Source organism: Podarcis melisellensis (genome assembly GCF_964234715.1).
Source record: "Podarcis melisellensis genome assembly, chromosome: 11".
Classification (NCBI taxonomy): domain Eukaryota; kingdom Metazoa; phylum Chordata; class Lepidosauria; order Squamata; family Lacertidae; genus Podarcis; species Podarcis melisellensis.
The window spans coordinates 25,719,591-25,747,422 of record NC_138543.1 but is presented as its reverse complement, the minus strand read 5'-3'; the positions used below and the strand labels follow the sequence as shown (position 1 = coordinate 25,747,422).

Sequence of the window (27,832 nt, the reverse complement as noted above, 5' to 3'; positions counted from 1 at the left end):
AACACACTCATTGGGAAGGATATGGTTTTTAAATATGCAAGAGTAAAAAAGAAAAAAAAAGGCACTTACATTTTGCTCTCATTACTTCTGCCTGTAGTTTAAGCTTAGCAGGCATAAAAAGTGACACTCTTCTACTATTCTGGCATGATAAAACCACAAGAGGAACTGCAACTGACAATCTTCCAGAATATTTTCTAAAGGAGGGCAATATCTTTTCAGCGTGTGTGGTCATCCACGAAGAAACTTAAAAGTAACAAGTCTGACAGGACAGAAACTCAACTTTCCTAACTCTCTGGAGGCAGCTTGCGTGTGTCAATCTCTAGATTTCCATTTCAGCCAGAAGTGACGGGTTGCTGGCCATTATGCACCATGAGTACAGGGGTTTTGAAAGCATTTGTGGCAATCACCTTGCATTTTAATGCAAGTAAAGATAAAAGCAACATGTCAAATAACTGGTCTTCTTCTTCTTCTTCTTCTTCTTCTTCTTCTTCTTCTTCTTCTTCTTCTTCTTCTTCCTCCTCTTCTTCTATGTGCCCCCCCCCCACAAATCCTGAATGAATGATTAATGACTGCATGGATTCTGACATTCTGTATCCTGAATAGAGATAGGTAGATAGGTAGATAGGTAGATGATAGACAGACAGGCAGACAGACAGGCAGACAATCTAGGGACCAAAGAAACCCATAAATGATGTACCTATGCAACTCTTGTTGATTTTGGATTTTATTGTATATCAATACAGTATTTCAATACCGTTGTGACTATTGTCAAACTAATAATACTTACTTACGTGTATTTATTTGTCTGCTACAACCTTCCAAATGTGATCTTGTGGATTAAAATCGGTACAGTGGAAAAACTTTATTCAAAGATAGGCTTCAATAACATTATATATGGAGAGGAAACTTTTTAGGGTATTAATTCATTTGCCTTAATACTTTAGCCATCTTACTTCAGCCATTATACTTCAGCCATGACTATGTGAAGTAGGTCACTAGAACATGGGTCGGCAAACTAAGGTCTGCGGGCTGGATCAGGCCCAACTGCCTTCTGGATCCGGCCCATGGATGGTCCGGGAATCAACGCATGAATCGCTAGTGCATTCTTTCACCTCCCTCCGTCTCCCTCACACGGTGGCGACGCCTCCTCCCTCCCTCTTCCTGGCTTCTCTCTGCCTAGAGGAGGAAGGGGGCGGAGCTTTGTTGGAGCCAGCAGCAGCAGTGCTCGAGCGGCTGCCATTTTAAGCAGCCCCTCTCCAGAGCCCTTTCGCACGCCGCTCATTGTTCCTCTGTCACCGCTAGCCCCTGCCGTTCGCAAGACACAGGTAAGCAGCCACTGGGGCTCGTCTGGTGCTGTGGAGAAGGGAGGGGAGAGTTGGGGGGAGGTGGCTTATAGTCCAGCCCCCCACAAGGTCTGAGGGACAGTGGACCATTCCCTGCTGAAAACGTTTGCTGACCCCTGCACTAGAACCTTCCTGTTTTACAGATGGGGAACTTGTGCAGAGTGAAAACTGCTCAATTTAGGACATCTAAAGAAAGTCTTTGAAAGAGGAGGGCTTTGGAAATCTAGGTAGATGAAGTACGTGTAGATGATACATGAGGATATTTATGGAAATGTTTCTACATGTATCTGATGTCCAGATCTTGCAAGATTTCTTGCAGTCAATCTGAATCAATGCTGAAGCAGAACAAGCTATATTCTGAACACTGATTTGTGACTCAGAGCCTTATCTGGATTAAACTAAGGCCAGTAGTTTGAGAGCTATTGGTGCTAACCTATGGGATAGGATCTCCCAGGAGCGAACAGGTTCACAATTCCTTCTGCATGGCCAGGAGGAAGGAAGAGCTGGTAGGAGGGACAAGGCACAATAATAGTCAGGGACATTGATCCCAGTGGCAGAGTGAGCCAGTAATGCTGGTTGGATTTACAGGATGGTATCCAACAAAGTATCATTCCATCAGCAGAAGAATTTCCACTTGCACAGTGGAAATTCCGCCACCTCCCCCTCTGTGCCCTGCCTAAATATGTTCTGGGTTCCCACCATCTTCTGGAGCAGATTTGGGGGGAGGACATGAGGCACATGCAAGGAAAAGAGAGAGGAAATTCCATTGTGCTAGCAGACATCCTTGTCTGATGCAACAATTTAGTTGGACACCACCTGAAGGAATTCCCAAAAGGATACCTCAGAAATGCTTAAAATGTTTGTGTGCATATTCTAGGTGTTCTTAGCACTCCTTCCCACTGTAGTTCCTCGTCCCCATTCCCTAAAAGCCTCAAATTCTCAAAGACCTATCCATCTGGAGGCATGCACAGAAATTATTTGGATTTTGACCTGCCCAAGTTAAAATTTTATTCGTATACATTTTACTATTAGGATACGTTGCAGTATAAAGGTAAAGGTACCCCTGACAGTTAGGTCCAGTAACGAACGACTCTGGGGTTGCGCGCTCATCTCACTCTATAGGCCGAGGGAGCCAGCATTTGTCCGCAGACAGCTTCCGGGTCATGTGGCCAGCATGACTAAGCCACTTCTGGCGAACCAGAGAGCGCACGGAAATGCCGTTTATCTCTCCCCCCCCCCCCGGAGCGGTACCTATTTATCTACTTGAACTTGGACAGGCTTTTGGACTGCTAGGTGGGCAGGAGCTGGGACCAAACAATGAGAGCTCACCCTGTCGCAGGGATTCAAACCGCCGACCTTCTGATTGGCAAACCCTAGGCTCTGTGGTTTAAGCCACAGTGCCACCCGCGTCCCTCCCATTGCAGTATAGTCTGCTAGATAAGCTTTTTTTCTAGCCCTTCTGTAGTATGCAATGGCAATAGTACTAGGGCATGCTATCCTGTGTTGTGTCATAGCTTTTGAGACTTGGGCCGTCCATTAATAAAGGTTAATGCTACTTTCCATCTTCTGTATTGCCTCCAAAGAGCCTTTCTTGCTCTGCTTCCTGTCTCACTTTCTTCATTAGATAGAGCCACCAAGGGAGCCCTGTGACTGAACAGATTTGTCTCCTTTATGCATCTCCTTCCATGTTGACATTTTGTTTTGAATTTCTAACAGGCCGTTGCAGTAACTCAGTTTGATCATCTGCTGAAATCAACACTCTCACCAAGCACAGTTTCTATTAACTCAGTAGAAAGCTTAATGATTTTGAGACTTGCTCAGAAAAAGTCAGGTTTCCTATTTACTACCAAAATAACTCAACACAAAGGTCATGTTGAATTTATAACAGCAGATGGGTTCCAGTGGCCATATATTGTTAAGGTGATAAAACGCAGTTTTTTAAACTATTTTACAGTCTGCCAAGAAGGGCATTCAGGAAGTTAATTGGAGCAAAAAACCCACTAATTGCTTCTTGAAAACACACAATGTGGAATGACAACCCCATTCAATGAAGTACTTATGCACATGTCTAACTCTGTCTACGTGGATGGCCCCTTTCATTCTCATTGCCACGACTCTAATGGATTTTAATTGTATTTGGAATGTGTAAGAAGTCGTCGTAAAATGGTAAATAAAAGTTGGTTAGTTAACTAAAAGCTTACTGATAAAAAGAAATAAAATAAAACAAAACTGAAAATCTTTCTGATCACTGTTGCCTTTCAGATGCCTTTCAGACACTGATAGCTTAAAATATAACAATAACAATAATTTATTATTTATATGCCACTCATCTGACTGGGTTACCCCAGCCACTCTGGGCGGCTTATAACAAATTTAAACACTGCAAGATGTCAAACATTAAAAACTTCCCTTCAAATGTCTTCTAAAAGCATAGCTGTCAACTTTTCCCTTTTCTTGCAAGGAATCCTATTCGGAATAAGAGAATTTCCCTTTAAAAAAGGGAAAAGTTGACAGCTATGTCTAAAAGACAAATAGTTTGTTATTTCCTTGACATCTGGTGGGAGGGCGTTCCACAGGGAGGGCACAACTACTGAGAAGGCCCTTTGCCTTTATATATTTTTGGGTTGGGTAGCATTGGAAACTCCTCATCTGGTCCTAGGGATGGAGGTTTTATTTGTTCAAATTCACACTTCCTGAACCAATATGAAACGCACAGCTCTCTGTAGAAATTTAGATTCTCTGAATTCCACAATGCAATTCTCCGGCCAACAAATGTCTACAAAATTGCATATATTAGTGAAAAGTATGTGCAAAAATGTGTATATTAGTGAAAATTATTTACAGTTATTAAGGGGGAAATTGGGAGAAATGAGAATGCAAATTGTATGTTTTTATACAGACTTTTAAAAAATTGCAAACATATGCAGGAATATTACAAAACAAATGTAAGGTTGGACAAATGAGAAAGAAACTGAACACAACAGGTTCATCTATCCCTAGCTGCCTACCCCCCCTGCCCCCCCTCCAGCAGTGGAAATGTGAGCAGCAGACCAGCTCAGAAACAGTGCAGAATTCTCAAGTGTGCTGCATTGAATTTGAGTTGCACTGCTTTTGGAAAATAGGGAAGCAGTGCTGCCTGGGGCCTGATGTAACACACCTAAAAATTGCAAGCCACTTCAACATTATCACAGAGTTCTCTGACATGTCCCTTCTTTGGGTTTCAGGTTCAACTGTCCTGGCTGAACCATCCTCTCAGCCAGGTTTTGAAATAAACTTTTCTACAGTGAACTCAGCTTAATTATCTGAGCCTGTCTCTAATTTATATTGTATTCATATATTTTTATTGCTGTACACCGAGTAATGCATTGCTTAAGCACTGGAAGGGTCAGATACCGGATTCTCAAACAAGCATTAAATAAAAACAGATCTAGTGACGAACAAAGCTGTTTTTCTGAGGAAAAGTTAACCATTACACAAGCTAAAAAAAGGGGGAAGCACTGAGAACTTGTAATTCCTCTAATTTAGATAGGGGATATCTTCGCTGGGTGCTAATATTTGCCCTGAGGATCAGTCTGCTTTGCCAGATCAATGAAAACAAATCATAGCAGTAATACACGCTGGGAATGACACTATTTAAAATGGGTTTGTGACACAAATCTACAGCGCTAGCTGTGAGCATTCGCCAGGCACTGTGCTATGTTGATTCAATCCCTTCTGCCCTAAAAACGGTGGCTTTGCTTTAAAAGAGTAGTGTTATGTGCTAAGCTTGGATCCTAGAACAACAGGCAAGTAGGATCCTAGATTGCAACAACTGATTGGCTTGCAGGAAAAGACCAATCAGGCTCCAGGAGGAAGTTAATCAGCCAATCAGATGGGACTCATTGTGTAATTAATGTATATAAAAGCCTGAGGTTGGGGGGGCAATTCAATCACTGTTTTACAAGCTGCAATAAAGAGCATGAAATCACTACAGGACTCCGAGTATATTTCAAGTAGTTTCGTATGCACCAGAAAAACACAGATTTTTATACAGCTTTCCCATGTTCTAGGTATTGATCAGTACTGTTTTTCTGGAAAATGAGGTGCTGGAATTCACCATAAATGCTCCCTATGCTCTCTTGTAATGGCAATGGTGCTCACCTGAGAGGTGCCGGAACTGAGTTCTGGCTGGAAAAAAAGTCCTGGTATTGATTACAAGCTGACTAGATCGTCCCTCTTTTAAAATAAGAACAACTGCCACACTCCAGTCTCACAACATTTTGGCAGTTTGGGGATACAGCAAGGTTTGCTTTTGTTGTATTCATGTAACTTTTAATTTTGTGGTTTTTAGGTGCATAAGAATATGAAGCCAAAGGGACATCTCAACCAGAATCCTGTTCTTACAGTGGCCAATGACATACCTGTGAGAAACCTGAAGGCAGAATCTGAGTGCAACAACACTCTTCCCAACTGTGATACTCAGAAACTGATATTCAGAGGCTTACCTTATTTTGCATTTATCAAGAAAATCAGGCTGGAGGGCTACTAAATATGAAACTAGGGAAACAGACAGAATTGAAGTTTTGCAACTTGGGCTCAAAGCAACCTCCTTCATTCCATGGGTCAATAAGATGTAAAGGAGCTGGTCCTTTGAGCTGAAGAGGCAGTGGATATGGGTAAAGTAAATACTGAGTATTTTGATGAAATAAATGCAGGTGATGAGAGACATGATACTAAACAGATGTTGTTTTCAGGATTTTGTTCTGTTCTGTTTTGAGGCAGCGCTCCTAGTTAATGCTTTGTCAAGCTGAAGTACAGAGTCAAAGTGTTTTTATCACAGTTGCATGGGAGTCGAAAGCGCACATCGCTTCAAAGGAGAATATAATTGTCATGCTGAAGCAAACAGTGTAGCTAAAGCTAAGAGTGTAAAGTCTTAAATGAAACCTAGCTAAGCAACATAATATCCCAAATCAATATCCCTAATGGAGAGACCCTTTATGGAATGAAAGCAGCAAAATAAAATAACAAAGGAACTGAAATTGTTCGGCGTCTCACATCGCAGTCTTTTAAGAACTGCAAAAAGAGGGAGAAGAGATGTAATGGGGTTGCTTTCTGATCATAAGATTCTTTAACATTTTGCCTCAGAGAGCAATAATGAAAGTAAGATGTTAGAGACTGAAAGCTTAACCCTGGGCGCAATGTATCAGCAATCAGTGCGTAGGCTAAAGCAATGTTGCACACATCCACGCACCCTGTTCAAAACATCTCCTGCCTTTGAGCATATGAAACCACCTATTCTTTGCAGGAAAATAAGTGGTATTTGGCAGAGAAGTGGGGACTTGGATTAGCAGCTCTGGAGAAGCATGCATTATTCATGCCAGCACAGTGCTGCCTCAAGTAAACAGAGGATTTGAGTCTCCGGTGTATGAGGGCTCATTTGAAATTTTGATTTCTACTCATTTTTTTTTAAAAAAAGATTATTTCTGTTTAAAAATCCATTTCTTTCTGCTTACTTGCATTTCCCTTTTGCTTGTACCCCACTAGGGGCCTTGTTATTGGGGCCTTCTACAACCCTTGAAAGAAAGAAACACTATAAGGCTTTTCTGGCTGAGAACCTCCCCTTGAGCCCTGCAAGCGACCTTCAACAACCATGGAGTGTGTGGCTTATGAGGCCTCTCCTTCCCAAAGAAAGAATGTGGGCAAAACAAAAAGTGGGTTCAGAACTTCCCAAGCACCAACCAGCAGCTGATCTAGGGGTGCCAACTTGAATAAAATATAGGGGGGCCTCAGGTAAGCCCCACCCTGCATAATCAATCACAAGAAGCATCACACACACCTCATTTGGGCAATGCCCATCAACTTGGGGGGCCCTGCCCCCTGAAATATTTTACTGGGGGGACTAGGAGTTGGCTCATGTGTCAGCAGCACTGGAAAAGCCAATGGACACCTGACTGACTGCACTTGGGAAGTACTGATTGTAGCACCTGCAAAGCTCCTTTTGTCCAGGGTACCCCTTTGCTTGTCCTATACCTGATTTCAAATATGATATCTCATGTAGGGTGGGTAACTGTGGCTTAGCCAAAATGGCCTTATGGACCAAATGGAGAGGCCTGGTGAACCTACCCCTGTTGTGGACAATATTGACCTAGATGGAACAGTGGTCTGATTCAGCATAAGGCAGCTCCCTATAATCCACATTTCACAAATATTCTGGCCCAGCTATCATGGATTCTCTCCTTCTCTCCTTTCTTTGATTTTAATTTGGGAAACGTGCTCCTCCTATGATGGCCTCCCATCACCTGCCACTAGTCCTATTCCCTAATGTGATCACTTGCCATTATTTCTTCTTCTGCAACCACATGGCTCTTTGCAGAAAGCAAGAAGGGATCAAAATTCTATATGCACCATTGGATTCAGTGGAAAGCAGCTACATGGATGTAGAAGGATGCCATTCCCTCACTGTGAGAAGCCAAGTTACAGGGAACCAGGCAGAGGGCCTTCTCGGTAGTGGCCCTCCCACCCGATGTCAAAGAGAACAACAACTACCAGACTTTTAGAAGACATCTGAAGGCAGCCCTGTTTAGGGAAGCTTTTAATGTTTGATGGATTACTGTATTTTAATAATTTTTTTTGGAAGCTGCCCAGAGTGGCTGGGGAAGCCCAGCCAGATGGGCGGGGTATAAATAAATCATTATTTATTTATTTATTTATTATTATTTCTTATTATTTCGGGGTGTGTGCGTGATAATGCTGAACCTCATACACCCTGAGAAGTTCAATTGATATCTGCTTGATGACATGGACAAGTTGTTTAAAGGATCCAGCCCACCACTTGTCTCCTTGACCTTTAATAAATTTCTAGATAAATGATAGATAGATGATATAGATAGATAGATAGATAGATAGATAGATAGATAGATAGATAGATAGATGATAGATAGATAGATAGATAGATGATAGATAGATAGATGAATAGATAGATAGATAGATAGATGATAGATAGATAGATAGATAGATAGATGATAGATAGATGATAGATAGATAGATAGATAGATAGATAGATAGATAGATAGATAGATGATAGATGATAGAATTCTTAGGTGCTTCTACAGGGTGCTTCTTCATGCTTTTGACCGAAGGTGATTCAAAGCCCCTGTGTGATTGGGAATTATGCAATAATCTGAGTTCCCAACTGTGGGCTTCTAAGTGTGTTCATTCAAAAGCATTTACAAAACCCATTCCCACTTTCCAGCTCAGTGAGGGAGGGCACAGGGGCTGGTGTATGCAGGGATGCAAGGATCAGGACTAGGGTACATTCCCCCATGGCCTCCACTCATGTTTACATTCTGCATTCTGCAATAATGGCTAAACAAGCTGGATGAGTCTGTCAGTATCAATGGAATTTACTGTCAGTACCTATCACCTTCAAGAGCCAATTCAAGGCATGGGCTCCCCTTGCCTTTCCATCAGGTAACTAGCAGTGTGAAAACTGACCAACTACCTGTTTGTTGGAGAAAATGGTTGAACATAAATGCACAGGTATTCAGCACCCTATAGCAACTGAGAATTTCTGGATCAGGGCCAAACAATGTGGAGAAACTTTTAATACCCTTCGTTAATAAATTCTACTTGATTTTTTTAAAAAAATATTCTGCCCATGGCTAGAATTTCAGAAGTTATATTGTACTTTATTTGTAGTAAGGCAGGTGCTCCTCCAATATCAAGGTGTGTTGCCTTGCATTGTAAAATAGAATCTTGCACAGTTGAGTTCTAATCTAAAATAGGCTGCTTCTCTGTTTCATTTACCATGGATCACAGGGATGAAAAAAGTTTATAGACATGGAAGATGAAAGAGAGGAGTAGGAATAATAACGAGAAATAAAGAAAGCAAAGAAATATGTATAAGCCAGTTGCCACTGAGGCAGACAGAATGAAGCAAGTTAACAGAAACCGATATAAAGCTTCAGGCTTCAGAGCTGAACTGCTGGCTCAGAACAGCTTCTGCTGCTGCAAAAAAGAAAAAAGCGAGAAAAAAGAAAAATGGGTATTAAGAATGCAGAGAGTGCAACTTTAAATACAAGACTCTAGCTCAAACATATCATTCCTTCAAGTTCAGTGTAACATTTTCATGCTGATAGTCTTTCAAAGGGGCTTAATTTGTAATTTCACAAATTAAAAGTTCTTGCATAATTCTAAACTTCTGTTCCATATTTTCACAACCACTTTAAAAAAATTACCCATTTGTTTCCCGGAGCCCGAAATAATTAATGTCACCATGAGTTTTCCCATTGTGTTATGCTAAACAGTGGTTTTGCATACAGAGATTTCTGATGTGAGTGCTATAACAACAGCAATAGCCCTTCAGTTTCCTTTAATTGTTTGCCATTTTTCCTGGAAAGGCAATTCACTATAGTGGATGGGGTCTCAGTCCAGTGTTGTGTGTGTATAACTGGAATGATTAAATAGAGTTTGATGAAATGTAGTCTTGGAACATGGGGAAACTGCCCAAGTTGTTCCCTGTTGGATTTCCAGTTTTCTGAATTTGAATTTCCTGTTTGCATCGCATGCTCTTTTTAATGCATTTACAAGTAAATCAGTACATTAAAAAGACTACATAAGTCTCTAGTACTCTTTCATCCAAAGGAAGTTAAACTCAGAAAAGTGAGGAGCACATCATAATATTCATTAAATTAAATCAATATTTACTAAATGAATACAATATTCATTAAATGAATATTAGTAGGATAAACTAGTTGACACACATTATATGCAAACCAAGAGCTCAGAAAGAGTTTGGTAACAATTGTGGAAAATGCACTTTGTTAAGTGTGTTGTGAATTCCAGCCCTCTGTGGTGTAAACTGCAGTTTCCAGGAATATTTGGGAGAAGTCATGTGCTTTAAACGTGGACATGGCCTTATATTCACTTTGGCAGCTATTCTACTTGTTTTATGCACTAAATATTTGATAATTTCCCATTTTGATCACTCCCTGTCTAGCCCCAGGATTTGCTCTTCATCCAACCTGCTTAATAGGCCGGTTAGATGCAATAGACCAGGCACGTCCAACTCTCTAGAGACTGTGATCTACTCCCAGTATAATAAAATTGGCAGTAATCTACCCATTGTCATTGCCAAGAGTTGTCAAGTTTTGGGGGGCAGTATTGCCCAGAGTTGTCGAGCTTTTTTAGGGAGGAGTGCCCAGAGTTGTGGAGCTTCTTTAGGGGGATTTGCATAAAATCGTGCACCCAACAGTCCACTTTTGTCCCTCCTCTCTTTCACAGCTGGTGATGGGACATTGCGAAGGGGGTGGGGCAAGGAGCGATAGATCAGGAGAACCAAGGCAATCACTTTTTAAAGTCCCATGAGCGATCTGGAACACCCAAGCGATCTAACTGTAGATTGCGGCCAACCAGTTTAACATGTCTGCAACAGAGGACAAGGTTCCTCTACTTCCTGAAGGAGGAATGGAGTAAGATGATCTGCAAGTTACACCTGCTTGGAATTCCCTCTTCTACACAACTAGTAAAAGTGCACAAACCCTGTTCTCCATTATACCTGGCCACTCTACCACTTGCTCTAACACTATTGTCATCTAGTGCCGATGGAACCGTTTTGACTGATCTTTCGTTCACCATCACAACAGCTCAAGAATTTTGCAGTTCAGAAATTCTACTTGAGCAAAATTCTTGCCGAGGCATTTACTAAGTACCATCTGAGCAAATCATCTGCAAACACAAATTGACTAAAACATTTAAGCAATAAGCCAAAATAATTTCTTCAAAGCAGATAGGTTACTATAGACATTACTATAGAACAATTGAGTTTGAACTCAATAATTTGATAAGGATCTTTCTCTTTGGAATGAAGTCAATAAAGATTTTATTTATTTATTTATTTTAAAAATGCTGACAACACTACTAGACAGAACCATATTCATTTGATTAACTGTTTTCTATAACTGCCCATTTATTCGTGAAAACTGGCAAGATTTACTAGTTCAGACAATGATCTTTGGTATTGATTTCTGAAGTCTGCTTGAGTTGAAATAAATTGGCATTTATGTCACTAGCCTAGAAAGAATAAAATGTGAAGGAGTTTATAACGAAGCCCTCCGGAGCAACCATATCAAACAATACAAAGGTGTTTTTAACTTCACTTTGAAGGTGGAAAATGAGGGAGGAATGGGGTAAGATGACCCTGTACATTTCTAGAGAATAAAACAAAAAGGAGAGAGAAAGCAGAACAAAATAGCACCCGAAAGAGTATTCCACTATGGTAGATTCAGTAGAGTATTTCAGTGCATCTCTTGCAATGGAATAGAATGCAATCCTATGCATACTGAACAAAGACATGTAGTTGCACTGTTGGGTTGAAATCGTAAGCTCACTTACGAGGGAGCAGGAACCATTGAATTCATTTCAGCAGGACTTACGTTTGAGTAAACAGGACTACAGTGCTGATTGATTCCAAATTTGACTATGATATAAAACTCAGTTGCTCTAAAAAGGCACCAAAGGATGGCGTAAGCATCAATGCACCTATAAATTGTAATTAATGATGTTCTGTTCTTGCTTTCTAACAGATGCATCTTCTGCAAAAGCGCCAAGTCAACATATAACTTGCAGAGTTGTTTATGAACTTCCACATGCCTATTATGTCCTGCGCGCTCATTTTCATTCCATAGCAGCCTTCCCCATCCTGGTAGCTTCCAGATGTTTTGAACAAAACTTCCATCATCTCTGACAACTGGCTGTGCTGACTGGGGATGATGGGAGCTGGAGTTCAAAACATCTGGAAGCCACCAGGTTGGGGAAGGGTTGTGTTTACTGCACATTATACAAATATACATGGTCTACAAACATGTAGATGGTCACTTCTAATTCATTTCTAATACTTTGCAGTGGCCGTAATTTTCATCTTCTATAATGCACCCAGACTAACGTAGGGAGAGAATCAACCCAATTTCTCCTTACGTCCCAGCACCACTGTTGAAAGGTTTTGCTTTTTAGAAGTGGGTGGTCAAAACGAGAAGTCACCAAGAACGTGTTGTGGCACATCTTGCTTCTCTTTCTCCCCCAAATGCCAGCGCTGCAGAGCCATCGGGTCGGGTAACAGTTTGCTGCTCTGCTAATTCCTCCCTATGGAACTCCCTTGCATCAGATGTCAAGGAGATAAAGAACTACACAACTTTTAGAAGACATCTGAAGGCAGCCTTGTATCAGCAAGTTTACTATGTTTTTATATGTGTTGTAAGCCGCCCAGAAAACCCAGCCAGATGGGTGGGGTGGTAATAATAATAATAATAATAATAATAATAATAATAATAATAATGCTGGGGTGCGGGTGGCACTGTGGTCTAAACCACAGAGCCTAGGGCTTGCCGATCAGGAGGTCGGTGGTTCAAATTCCCGCGAAGGGCTGAGCTCCCATTGTTCAGTCCCTGCTCCTGCCCACCTGGCAGTTCAAAAGCACGTCAAAGTGCAAGTAGATAAATAGGTACCGCTCTGGGGGAAAGGTAAATGGTGTTTCTGTGCGCTGCTCTGGTTCGCCAGAAGTTGCTTAGTCATGCTGGCTACATGACCCAGAAGCTGTACGCCAGCTCCCTTGGCCAGTGAAGCAAGTTGAGTGGCGCAACCCCAGAGTCATCCATGACCGGACTTAACGGTCAGGGGTCCCTTTACTACTACTACTGCTACTACTACTACTACTAATAATAATAAATCTTCCACCTGGGGCACTTGACCCCCTGGAAAGACATGCACAGTGTTATTGCTACTGCCCAGTGAGCCCCACTCCTTGTTCTGGGATGGTGGCATTCTATGATGGATGTGATGAATTGGCCCACCCAGTTCCTCTGCCCTCACATACAAAAAGAGGGTATGAAATTTCGAGAAGCCATTTGTGCACATCTGTGCCTTAAAACCACCTGTGGTGATTTAGTGAAGAGTTAGTTTTGCAACTCATTATAGCAGGTGAATCGAGCTGAAAAGCACTTATGCAGGTTTGTCAATAACAGCCATGGGCAATACAACAGGCCCTCCCATTACTCACTTTACTGAGGCTTAAAGGGGGGAAAGAAGCATAAGTCTCAAATACAAACTTGCCTGAGCCTTATTCAACAAGCTAAGCCAACATCAGAAAATTGATTACAGTATAGGCAGCATTTTGCCCTGAAGCTCATTTCTTGCTTTTCGGTAGCCATAGCAAATAGAATATCAAGCAAACAGGAGCCCATTATCTGGAATAGTTCCCAAGATAGTTGGAGGCATTTTGGAAGAAGGGCTTGAGCGCAACATTAGAGTCTGACATTCCAGATTGTGCAAACTACTATTACAGGAGTTTAATTATGGAGAAGCAGCTTGCCTTAATTATCGTAGCCAGCAGTGACTAGACCCAGGCTAAAATAATGAGAGGAAAATAGCAGTGGAAATATTAATTGAAAAGGGTTGCTTGGTGACATTTTCATGCTTTGTGACATATGGCTTCATGGGGAGAATCTTGTAAAATGGGCAATAGAGGCTAAAAGCTAAAATGTTATTATGGAAATGGTGGTATATGGAGTCACGGGGCATTCTAAGGCAGGGCAAACATATGGTGTAGGAAATGTGGGTCATATCCCTCATTCAGAGTGCATGTAGAGCAAAAATAAATAAATAATACAGCTATGTAGCCTATAATTGTCACTGCATATATACACTCCTGAAATGGCAGAGACTTCGGAGTATAAAAAGAAGCCGCTTCAGGTTGTCTGAAATTAAGCTCTATTTAAAATATTAAAGGATGCGGGTGGCACTGTGGGTTAAACCACAGAGCCTAGGACTTGCCAATCAGAAGGTTGGCGGTTCGAATCCCCGCGACAGGGTGAGCTCCCGTTGCTCGGTCCCCGCTCCTGCCAACCTAGCAGTTCGGAAGCACGTCAAAGTGCAAGTAGATAAATAGGTACCGCTCCAGCGGGAAGGTAAATGGCATTTCCGTGCGCTGCTCTGGTTCGCCAGAAGCGCCTTAGTCATGCTGGCCACATGACCCAAAAGATGTACGCCGGCTCCCTCGGCCAATAAAGCGAGATGAGCGCCGCAACCCCAGAGTCGGTCACAACTGGACCTAATGGTCAGGGGTCCCTTTACCTTTACCTAAAATATTAAAAGTAGGAATTTGGAGATGCATTGTGCTCTGGTAAACCAGTTTCAATAAAAATTGGAGATGCCTGATGATGCCTGGCTCTCCCTCCCCAAAATATGGAGCTGCTAGTGTCATTTTCCTGCAGGTGATATTTGTGGTAACAGAGTAACTTTGACAGTAAAGGAACAAACTCAGTGGAAAGTTAGCATCAAAAAGCTAAGACACTTTCTATAATATAAGAGCAAAAGAGAAAACAAGGATCATGTCACATACCCAAAATTAAACATCTAACTTGATCGTATGTGTTGCTATGTTTAGTGCAGTTTAACATTCCCACAGAAATTAAGTGGGCTCCATCACTTGAGACTTTTTAAAAAAGGTATTAAAAACTCTCCAACTTATGCTGGGGGTAGTCATAGATGAAGGTGGCTTATTGGATTTGAGTACCATCACACTGGTTTTACACTGGTTTTATTTTTTAGAGTGTAATTTTGATATGCAGAAGTGTTTTAGCATATCTTAAGATGCTGTTTTGTTTTGTTTTCCTCTAAAAGGTGAAGTAGATTTGAAAACAAAAGCACAGGATATTTTTCCTACATAATTCCACAGCAAGCACGGGATGTTTTAGAAGTGACATTTATTTTCCCTACTTACATGCAGGGAAAAAACACACACACAAATTGAGGTGTACACAGTCGCATATTGTGTGCCTTTCTCGGTGCCAATTATCAGCATGTAAAAAGGCAATATGACGGATATGTTAAATGAACAAGACAGCCATGAGATAATTGTAAGCAGCATTTTTACAACATTATCGTATGATTCTAGGCCCATAGTAAGACGCTCTGGGCAGTCTTGAGCCCTGAATTCTTTTCTGGGGACCCTCAATTGAGACTGAAGAACCAGAGTTGATTTGCAATTTGTAATGAATGAAATGCAGAGTTCACTTATGATCAGCATCCAAACAGAGCACTGGGAAGTTATCCATCAAAATGACAGGTTGTCATTCAAGGCAGACTGCTAATTTACTCCGTTCAGCCATGTTCTTTCGCCCTGCCTCCGTGAAGCCTGCAGCTGGTCTTCTCACTGGACTCATGTACACCCATTATGTTGCATTAGGGTCACAGAAAGTTAGAGTGTGTCAGACCCAAAATAGAGAGAATTCTTCTGTCCAGTAGTGGATGACAGATTACTATCAAATTTTAATTTTATGCAATACGTTTTTTCAAGGCTTGGGAAACTCAAAAGAAACTGATTAGCAAGACATCTCGCTGGAACATATATTGGATGTATGCATATTATTTCGTTCCCTCATGACAAGAAAAGATGAAGGGAGCCTCTGCGATGCAAAAGGGTTTGGAGAGCCATGACACTAATGTGATCTCCAATTTTGCTGTCAGATATTATTTGCTTGACATCTGGCAGCTGTGCCTGGCATGTTCTGAATCTGTATGCTTCAATTCAGCATGGTAGAAACTAGCAAAGGAAGGGCGAGTTACAGATGCAAGCAGCCCTGTTGAAACTGGAGTGGACGGAGATTAGCAGAAGATACCCCACAAATGAATAGGTCAGCCCTTCACCAATCTGTTGCCCTCCAGATGTTTTGAACTACAGCTCCCATCAGGCCCAGGAAAATGGGAAGTTACAGAAAATTCTCTAGGAGAGCGTGGAATGAATTCTTCAGTAGCACAAAAGGGGGAAATGTCAGAAAATCCCATAAGGTTCTCTTCTGCTCAATTTTTCTGGCTCACTTAAAAATGAAAGAAATGGAACTGTTAGTTCATACTGGTGGATGAAAAAAGAAATGGGTTAAAATATATTGGGTTAGATCCACAGTTGCACCCTGTCCGCAAGAGGTAAACTGGGAAGAGGTATTTCTCTGATTAATATTTTTAATGTTTGATTTTTATCATGTTTGTAATTTTCTGTTGGGAACCACCTAGAGTCGCTGGGGAAACCCAGCCAGATGGGCAGGGTATAAATAATAAAATTATTATTATTATTATTATTATTATTATTATTATTATTCTGAATATTATTGTAGTGTGTGAGAGAAATTCTCCAACTGTTTGGGAGTGGTCCGAAAAAGAAAAACCTGAGAAAAATTTGAGCTCAGTTCTAGAAAGTCTTCCAAACTGCACCCAAACTATTGTCATGGCCTTTGTGACCATCTGGTTAAAGCATTACTTAATTGGAACAGTGATGAAGTGAATGTGATGTGTCAGTTTTAGAGGATGGGGGCCCTCACTTATGTATCAGTGTTGTTGTTTTTTTACTTCTTCCTTCTCATGTGGATTGTGGGGAAACAAAACCCTATATGCATACAAATTTGCTCAGAGGAATTGTGGGTGGGACAGAGCTTTGGCATACAGTTTGACACAGAGAAATGTCCATAATTCATAACGATCTGGTTGAGAACACAAATTTGCTTAGCTTGTGATGCTCAGTTGAAATATGAGCGGGATGCTGTTTCTCTCAAAAGTTCTTCTGCAGCTCATGAAATGAAGTTGTGCTGCGTACATTGGCAAGGGATGAACTTTCCTTTGAAGCTGGTAACCTATTTCCAAACGGCGTTGAGGAGAGTTTGTGTAAAGTCTATCACACTGAAACAGTGTTAGACACTGTGGGAGGAGAGCTTCAGCTGCATCTGATCTTTGCACTCCACACAGCTGATCTGATTTTCCAGGAGAGAGCAATTTGAGCAGATTTGCTCTTACTACACAAACCTTCTAAACATAGAAACAGCTGGTCCTGCTCATACAACTGCTTTGCTTAAGATCCGCATTCCTTTAAACTGCAGATTAGTAGTGAATGCAAGGACTATGAATTGGACGTCTGCTTGCTTGTTTGGCCAGTGAATAGCGCAGTAGAGGTTCAGCATCTCAGCGAAAGGGCAAAACAAACAAGAACTGTGCTTGGAAAGTGGATTTTAGAAATCTGGCTGACACTGTTCTGTACAAGGCTGACGTTTTCAGGGGTTAGGGTATGAAATTGAAACTCGAAAGACGATAAAGCAAAGGGCAGAGAGCATCTTTCATTACCCTTATGAAAGCTTGTGCACTTTTTGACACTGTCCTCCTTGATGGAGTACAAGGTATTTCCTCCTCCACCGCCGCTACCCTTATTGAATGTCAACATCTGTCTCAAAGCCGAATGTCACAATGCAAACTACTTTTCTGAAGAGCGTGTGGCATGTTGATCTCCTAACAGCTTTAACAAATATCCAATATAAAGTAAGTGGTTTACTGTGCCAGGTATGGGCAGAAAGAGGGAAGGATGCAGCAGAACTGAAGAAATTATCTCCCAAGGCTATAATCAGAAACAGCCCTACCATTGGGCAGAGTGGGGTGGCTGCCTCAGGCAGTTGATTGTAGGTCTCATGAAAGGGGAGCAAATTGTTAGCCGTTTAATTTGTTATTAGTAGACTTTTACTGCCAGAGAGAGAGAAAGAAATAAAGAGAGAGAAGGGGGAAAGTGCTTGTGGGATTTTCAGGTGCAAAATAACTTGGCTGGTCTTGGGTCCAATGCATTTGACTGAGGAAGTGTGGGCTCTGTTTAGTGCTTGCCCTAGGCAACAAAGTGTTTTGGGCTAGCTCTGGCTATCATTCACAACCCACTCACTTCAGATAATGTCTTTCGAAGCACCTGGTGTTTGCAATATTTGATTTGTGTGAATTGTGGCATAATTTTCTGGGTCTCAAACCCTCAGTGATTTAGGGACGTGATAGATTCAGCTTCAAATGAGACCTGAACCAAATTTCTCAACCATTCCTAGGTCAAATGAAGGGTCAAAGACCATAGCTCAGCTCAACTCCCTGTTTTCACTTAATGTATGTATGTATGTATGTATGTATGTATGTATGTATGTATATTACTATATTATCTGAAAAGGACTGAAAAGGACTAAAAACAATAATTCCGTATCAACATAAATTCAGCATACCGTAATAGCTATAAGGCCTAGTCACTGACCCACACTTTCCTTTCATCTTTTTAGGACTTAAATTTCACATCCAGCTCATATACTTCCCACTATCCATTAAATCTTGGCATAAATTAGTTCTAGAGGCCTTTCAAGAGTATAGATTGACCCCCCCCAAGGGTTTTGAATTATTTTTATGTTAACTTTTATTCCAGGCTTATGTTTTGGTTTTTTCCAAAGCCCTGGGCTTTTGCCATCACCACAATTTTCTTCTGAAACCCTCATAAACAGTGATGCCAGCAGAGGAGGACTTGGGGGGGAGATGTCTGGGGCCTCACTCAGGGGAATGAGCAGCAGAGTCCCCAAACACAGTTGGGCTGGCTTTTCACATTTTGAAGTCATTGAAGTAAAATATAATTGCCATCTACAGAGGAAAGACCCCCATAAAACCATAATAGCAGAATCTCAAATCACCTAACTGCCCCACTGCTCATAGAGGCTATTGTTTCTGATTTGAGTGGGGAAGGTGTGTGTGTAGGACCACAGGTTAAAATTTTACAGATACTAAAGGGCCAACTTACGTCAAAAAAGACAATCTCAAGTATGATTGACATAAGAAACCGGTCATTACTCCAGCAATGAGTGCCATAAACTGCAGAACAAAGGCGTTAGGAGGCTTAGATTAGTTTTTACTTATACCCTTTATATTATAGCTGTGGTAGAAAAGATGTCTGAGCAGCCAATGGAAGAGATATCACTCTATAATTGAGAGAAAAAAGAGTAAAATGTCCTGATGGGTATATATGAAAGTAATTTCTTTTTGAAGTGGTCTGTGAAACAGAGTTTCACTCCTGGGACCATGCTCTGTGAATTCTGGCTTATTTCTGTTTTAGGCGTTCTTAAGGACGTCTTATAAAAGGTGAAGTCTTTTGTGAAGGTTTCTGCATCTTCATGTGTCTGTAGTTATAGCAGCTAACTCTATGGGTACCTAGACCAGACTTGACCCCCAACAAGTGATCTGAAGTAACTCACTTCCCAGGGATCCAATTTAGAGTCGGAGAGCTCTTTCACATGTTTACAAGAAAGGAGGAAACCCAAGTCTTTGTCTCTTACCATTTCCACTAGCACAGGGCTAGATGTTGTTGGAGCAACCCACCCACCCCCCAGATGTGGCCAGTAGTAAGAGATGATGGAGGTTGCCTAATTTGATATGTGAAAGAGATGGGCTGGTCGGCATTGTCCAATGGGTGAGCTGGGCAAGTCATTAATGATATCATAACAACACTCAGCAATGGCATTCCCACCAACATTTCTCCGATGAGACAAACACCTGGATGGCTCAGATGGTGAGGGTGTGGTGCTGATAACGCCAAGGTCGCAGGTTCGATCCCTCTATGGGACAGTTACATATTTGGGTTGGACTAGATGATCCTCAGGGTCCCTTCCAACTCCACGATTCTGTGAGAATAGGGACGTCCCATTCTATAATGATAATTTTATTATTGATACCCCACTCATCTTACTGGGTTGCCACAGCCACTCTGGGCAGCTTCCAACATATATAAAAACATAATAAAACATTAAACATTAAAAAAATCTTCCCTATACAGGATTACCTTCAGACGGCTAGGGGGGGTCGGATAACTCCATACCCTCCAACATTTCTCCAATGAAAATAGGGACATCCTAAGGAAAAGTGGGTCATTCCAGGATCAACCAGGACGGCTTCTCTAAATCAGAGACATCCCTGGAAAATAAGTGTCTACAGTGGGCATGCTTGTACCTCCTGCATAGATAAAGGGGAAGAGTCTAGCTTGGGTTCATGGTACATGGCAGATGATGCTCTGCATTGGTTTGGGACAGGAGCCAGTACCGGTAGCAGCTGGAAGGGGACATGGCTATAGCATGGACCAGGGTGAAAGCAGTGTTGCTCTGGGCTTTGACGAGGACTTTAAGCCAGGCCCAAAGCAACCATTCATATACAGTGGTACCTTGGGTTACAGATGCTTCAGGTTACAAAGGTGAGTGGCTCCGCTAACCCGGAAGTAGTACCTCAGGTTCAGAACTTTGCTTCAGGATGAGAACAGAAATCACACTGCGGTGGTGCGGCGGCAGCGGGAGGCCCCATTAGCTAAAGTGGTACCTCAGGTTAAGAACAGTTTCAGGTTAAGAACTGACCTCCAGAACAAATTAAGTTCTTAACCAGAGGTACCACTGTATGTCAGTTCAAACTCAGTTTGAAATGGAATCCTGTAATGTCATCCTCGTTAAACCATGGCAAACATTGACACTATTGACTACACTCATTAGGGCAGGGGTCAGCAAACGTTTTCAGCAGGGGGTCAGTCCACTGTCCCTCAGACCTTGTGAGGCACCAGACTATATTTTTTGGGGAAATGAATCAATTCCTATGCCCCACAAATAACCCAGAGATGCATTTTAAATAAAAGGACACATTCTTCTCATGTAAAAAAACTCTGATTCCTGGACCATCCACGGGCTGGATTTAGAAGGCGATTGGGCCAGCTCCGGCTCCCGGGCCTTAGTTTCCCTACCCATCCACTAGGGGGGCATGAAGATATCTCCATTCTGCCATTACAGTAATTCAATTTTTCTAACTGCCTTAAGATGAATAGGCTTGGGAGGTGATCTGCTTAGAAATGCTTCTCCCACACCTCCCTAAGTTACACAAAATAATGGTATACATTATTGACAAAATGTTGGATCTTCCTACATTTCCTCCTTCAAAAATAAAAATTCATAAAATATTAATTCGGAAAATGTTTTATCAAGAGTGTTTTCTTGAACATTTTTATATTGTACATAGTGTACAATAGAGATTATAGATTTGTAAAAGAGTAAGTGGTACAGAAATGCTTTTAAATACATGCATACCTCCATACATAGAATGAAGTTATTGCAGTACTGTTTTTCTTGAATTACATTAGTATTTTAAAACAGAATAGTTATACAAATGTCATATCAATAAATGAAGTGTCCACATACTATGAATATTATGAAAGACTGATTTTCTCATGGCCTTGATTCTTGATCCTTCAATGCATAAAATAAATAAGTTAAAATAAAGATGACATAAAAGTCCAATAATATAACAGAATTATATCAACAGTTGTGCAACTGAAGGTAGGGATGGGTTTAGGGAAGCTTTTAATATTTGATGAATTATTGCATTTTAATATTTTGCTGGAAGCTGCCCAGAGTGGCTGAGGAAACCCAGCCAGATGGGCAGGGTATAAATAAATTATTATTGTTGTTGTTGTTGTTGTTGTTGTTGTTGTTGTTGTTGTTACTACTACTACTACTATCATCATCCAATGTCTTTCTCCAGGTGTTGATTGTCCCTTTAGATCCTGATAGCATGAGATTCCTGACTTGGGCTTTATTGAGAGAATTAGATGGTTAAATCTGTCCTCACTATCTTAAAAGTTTATTCTTTGGAGTATTTTTTAGGAGTGTTTATAGCAATTCAGAAATAAGCTGTACTCGGGGCACTTTTTTCAGCCAGAAGTTGCTGGAACTCAGTTCTGTCACCTCTCAGGTGGGTGCTATTGCCATTCTAAGAAAACCACGGAGGTGTTAATGGTGAGTTCTGGCACATCTTTTTCTAGAAAAATAGCACTGGCTATGCTGTTTTTGATTTTGTCAAGGTCCCTGCTGATTTTTAACCTGTGAAGCCATACCTTACATGCAGTTTTTTCACCTTAAAATCAAGAGTAGTGCACTCCCCATCCAACCCCCTTACTACAAATCATAACTTCACTCATATGACTACTGTATCTCATTTAAAACACTTCAAAAATAACAAAACTCCATTCATTAAAACACACATGAGATAGAGAGAGAGAGAGAGAGAGAGAGAGAGAGAGAGAGAGAGAGAGAGAGAAGACAAGCTGCTCCTTAAAGAATTAATCTAACCATGAGATTTTATAGCTTGGGGGACGCCTTCCTCACTCAGTGTCACCCCGGTGACAGATTAACAATGCTGAGGACCATCCAACCATGCAAAATATATGAGGAAGCCTTCCTACTCACTCACACTTCCAACCTTGGCCATACATTTGAATGAGTAGCAGATCTTGACTTATGATATTTGCATGACTGTTGTCAGCATTTTTTTATGAGACAACCCAAAACCTTAGCCAGCAGTGTTGGGGCTTAATAGCCCCTGTTGCACCCACCACCCCAACACTTCCACTGGCCAGGGTGGAAGGGGGTGGGCAGGAAAAATGCCTCTTTACTATGTCAGCTCCCAAGCTGGTGCAGTTGTTGTTGTTTAGTCATTTAGTCATGTCCGACACTTCATGACCCCATGGACCAGAGCATGCCAGGCACTCCTCTGTCTTCCACTGCCTCCCGCAGTTTGGTCAAACTCATGCTGGTAGCTTCGAGAACACTGTCCAACCATCTCATCCTCTGTTGTCCCCTTCTCCTTGTGCCCTCAATCTTTCCCAACACCAGGGTCTTTTCCAGGGAGTCTTCTCTTCAAATGAGGTGGCCAAAGTATTGGAGCCTCAGCTTCACGATCTGTCCCTCCAGTGAGTGCAGTAGAAAGGCCTAATTGAACCCACTGAATTAATAGGCCCCTATTATAAGCTGGCAGACACCATTTTGTAGTGGTATGTGGGGAGAAAGTACTGGTGGAACTTGACTCAGGTTATGGGGACTCCTTTTATGGAGAGTGGGGATGAAAATGCATCAAATTCTCAATGGACTGTCCATCAGAAGCTCCAAAACAGGCCTGAGGTTGGGGTGGGGGACAACCGATTTCCCTTTGGACCATTTGGAGCAAACATTCTAGGGTTAAAAAAATGCTCGCAATAATCAGTTCCCTTGTTTTTGTAGAACACGGGTAATCACATTTGTGAATATAAAGTACAATTATTAATTAGAATTAATAGCCTCTAATCATCTGCTATCATCAACTGATTACATTTAATTAGGCTTCACTGGAAACTAATTTCAAATATTCATACTTAAAGCTAATATCAATATATTTTATATGGCTTTCAGCAATAAAAAAGGATAACTTAACTAAAGCCACCTGTTTTCATGGTTTTTCAAGATTCCCTATTTAATATAATGTGCACTCAGCTCCATATCATTGATCAGATCCTAGACTATTTGAGAAACAGGACTAAATACATTATCTTACCCTGGATGAAAAAATTGTTGTTTCAAGACCCAAGGCAAGCCATGGTGTATCATATGAGGCCATTATTTTTCTTTCAAGTAGATAACAAAAGATAAACTAAACGAACAAAGAGGTTATAAGGACTGGCATCTTTGCAATTAGGGAGCGTAAGTCACATCAGACTGAATGCCTGATTGTGGTTAATTCAGATTAAAAAAAATGTATAACTAATGTTACTGACCGTTATTGCCAATGCAACTGTTGAACTAGTAGAAACAAGAATGACCATAAATCTTGGGTGTGAAATGCCCTAATATCTCAATTTGTAGCCATTTGTGCTCATTACAACAGAGTTCCTGTATGTGCAGGTGGTCCCATTCATTTCATCTTGAGTTCATAGGGGCAGGGGCAGTTCCACATCAACATCAAACCTCCATGACCCATAACAGATTGATGGAACCAAATATAAAATATCTGGTTCTTATTTATGTATTGATGCATAATCTCCAACATCTAATCTCCAAGGAGCACAAGATTCTGGGGGTTCCAGGTGTGCTTACCCAGGGTTCATGTTTTCTTTTGGAAATGAGGCACAGTGGAGACTTGTGGTATTTTCATAATATATGGCTTATTTACACATATATACTACCTGAGTTTCCCATGGAGGAGTTCACAGCATTGACACCCCAAGAAGGTCTTGCCTCTCCCAAAGCCTCGGATTCAAACAGAAATCCACCACCATGCTCTTTCCCTCTCTAGCTTGTTGCATTTAACAGACTGCAACATCTTTCCCCAAGGTTACATCACTGCCACTGTGATCCTAAATGCAATCCTAAAACTCTGGCATTGTTGAAGGAAGGGGTCACACCCATCTGCATTATGGCACAGGGTCTTTGCTTTGTAAATGGCCCAGTACCTTCTCTTTCTTCTCCTTAATGGCTCCAAGCTGCTGGAACGCTCTGTCACAAAAGACAAGGGCCCTGCAGGACTTGACATCTTTACGCAGGGCCTGCAAGACAGAGCTGTTCCACCAGCCTTTGGTCAGGGCGCAGCCTGACTCCCTCCTTTGGCAATCTTTACAAAACTTTAGTTTATGGTTGCCATCAATTTTGATTTTAATTAATTTTTATAATGTTCTTATAATGTTGCACTGTTTTAGTGTTGTTAGCCGCCCTGAGCCCGGCTTCGGCTGGGGAGGGCGGGATATAAATAAAATTTTTTATTATTATTATTATTATTATTATTATTATTATTATTATTATTATTACTTAATGGTTCTTCTCCCATGCGGTTTCCTGAACTCAGGAAGCTGGCTTGTCTTATATTTTAAGATTTGCTAAATCTCGTATCTGGCACCCAAGGTAAGACTCCAAGCATTGATTAAATTCTAAACCCTACTGGATCCAGCACTTTAAGGGAGCCTGGGTGAAAAACATAAACAAAGCATGATGAAACAAACTAAAGGACTTTTCAATGGGAATTAATCTGCAACTCCTTCCAGTACTTATATCATAGTAACATTAAAATCAATAGGACTTAAAACTGCCTGACTGAATTGTGCTTACATTGTTATTGCCCCCCCCCCCACAATGAAAGCAAACAGCCTACAACGCATCATATTGCCTGTTCTTCATTTTATTTTTATCTTCTGGGGTTTTTTTGGTTTTTTTGCCTCTCCAACAGCATTTGGCCTTTTAACTACTAAAGTGTTAAGGAGTGCTAGTTTCCTAATTAAATTTAAGCACGTTTTAAAGTGCAGCTTGATTAGTTCAATTAAGCAGGATTATAAATTACCCATGATATTTTGTTCTGCAAATTTCATAAAGCGAAACATTCTTCAGTTATTATTGGTATGCATTCCACAAGTCATTAGCTCTTTATTCAGGAATACAAATTTGCTCCTATTGATTAAACTGGCATTTTCATGCAAATGGAAATATTTCATTTTATTATCTTTTGTAAGTATTAGAACACATTTCTGAAATATTTTATTTCAGCTTCTCTCATAGTCTTAGGTTTCTGCCGTTGAAGAACAGTACTGAGCTGGGCGGACCTCAGGTGTGAGGAGCCTCCTTCATTTAGTACAAGAACCCCCAGATTCAGCAGATGCAAAGCAGTGACTTGGGGAAACTGATATGTACTTAGTATTACAGAACACGGAGAAAGCCTCTGAGCTCATTCTCAACCCAAGGATTTATTTTCAGTACCAGGACTGAACTCTCATCCTTTTACATAGAAATCTATTTCTGATTCTGCCCCTCCAGGGAGGATTCCTTTTTTCCTGCTATGGTTAAATGATTGTGAATCAGAAACCATTTCTGATCCATGGCAAATCTTCATTTTGCTCATTCCCAGTGTATACCATAATAAAAATCTAAGCTGTTTGTGGGTGAGCTTCGAGGCCCACTTTGTCTTCTCATGCTTTGTCAATCCTATTGGGGGTTTTTTATCATTAAATTACCCTGATCTAGAAAAGAAGATCAGGCTTCTATGCACGCATTTCCTTATTGCTTCAGCATCTCTTGTGCATGCAGGTTCCATTACCAGATGCTTGAATGCCGCAACTGGGTCTATTTACATAGAACACAGTGCTAAATCAGAAACCACACATACAACCAGGCAACAGCTTGAGAAGGGATAAGAAAATGTATTTGCATATCAGGGCTGCTCAGATTCAGCTCTGTATCCTGCCAATGCAGTCCTGTTCAGACTGCTGCATGACATAAATGTAGGATATACCTTCACACTGGTCCTGAACATTGAATGAAAATCTATCTGCCACGTTTGGATAGTGTGTACTGTTTACTTAACACATTAGCCACGGCACTGCAATAAATCTTCACTCTTTCGATGCACAACCCTACTTTCAACTCATTCACACATTAATCTGTTCCCACTTCAGCACTATTTGTTTGTTTGTTTAAAACTTGCTTCTTCACTGTGTAATCTAAGCCAATGGAGGACCACTTGGGGGAAGAAGATGACATCACAGGATAACACAGAGCCAACTCTCATTGGCTGTATTGATGTCCCTGAAGACAAACTCTTCCTACTCCTTTCATTCTGAATAAAGAAAGAACTCATCCATTCTGACACAACTGGTCAACATTCCCTATCTTTTGTTACATGGTGACAGTGACATACCCTCCAACATTTTTTTTGATGAAAACAGGGACATCCTATTTACTTACTTACTTACTTACTGCTTTTTTACTGTTTATACCCTGCCCATCTAACTGGTTTGCCCCATTCTGGGCAGCTTCACGCACACACACACATACACACTCACACACTAAAACATTAAACATTAAAGGGTTCTGTATACAGGTCTGCCTTCAGATGGCTTGGGTGGGGGATAACTCTATACCCTCTGACATTTCTCCTAAGAAAATAGAGACATCCCACTGGAGAAAATAGGGACATCCTAAGGAAAGCAGGGCATTCCAGGATCAAATCAGAAACTGGGGAGGCTTCTGTAAATCCAGGACTGTTCCTGGGAAATGGGGACACTTGGAGGGTCTGCAATGAATGCTGTATGACAGATCTTTTGCTCTGATCTGATTGCAGGTGCTTTCAATCACAGATGAAGTCGGAAACAGGATGAAAAGGACTAAGAGTGAACACACGAGAGACTGACACTGGCTAAGAACAGGGTGATTTGCCCATCCCTGTTTGGACCTGATTAGAGGAGAAATGCACAATATCAAATTCAGCTAAATGTTTGTGTATATTGAAATTTTTACTGAATCACTTTTTGTTCTCTTGACATATTTTCTTTCCTCCTTGCCATGTGTTTTCAGATCAGGATGCTTTTCTTCCAACTGTCTCCAAGTTGATAAGTAAATCCTTAGTGCCTGCTGGGAAAGTACATATCTCTATGCAGAAGTATTTAATCAGCATGCACTGTCAGTGCAAATAGCTTTTGTTGTAATCTTGCATAATGCACTCCAACAGCACTGCTACAGATAATTGTTTCATTTACATCCTTCAAGGGGGGAAAAAGTACAAAACATTATGACTAATGCAGATTGATGGGAATCCTCTGCTAGTCTTCTGCATAAAATCACTTGCATAAAATCCTATGATACTGATAGAAATGATAGAAACAGGTGTAACTGGAATGGGAGAACACTGATAATCATATTACATGTTGTTTTTTTATTATAGCCAAGATGATGCTTTTGAAGGCAGTCATTAAAAAATTCCCATCTGTTCACACCATTTGTCAAGCTGAGGCTGAAAAGTGTCTGAGAACAAAATCAAACATGAGGTGTGTGAGGGAATTGATTGGAAATCTTGCTGTTGCTGATGCCATT

General features: G+C 41.1%; 1 long non-coding RNA gene across 1 annotated transcript in view; it reads left to right on the top strand.

Annotated features, from left to right (window-relative positions):
- LOC309380730 overlaps positions 1-27,832 on the top strand; it is a 745,666-nt gene that overhangs the window by 590,825 nt on the left and 127,009 nt on the right. The window lies entirely within an intron of this gene.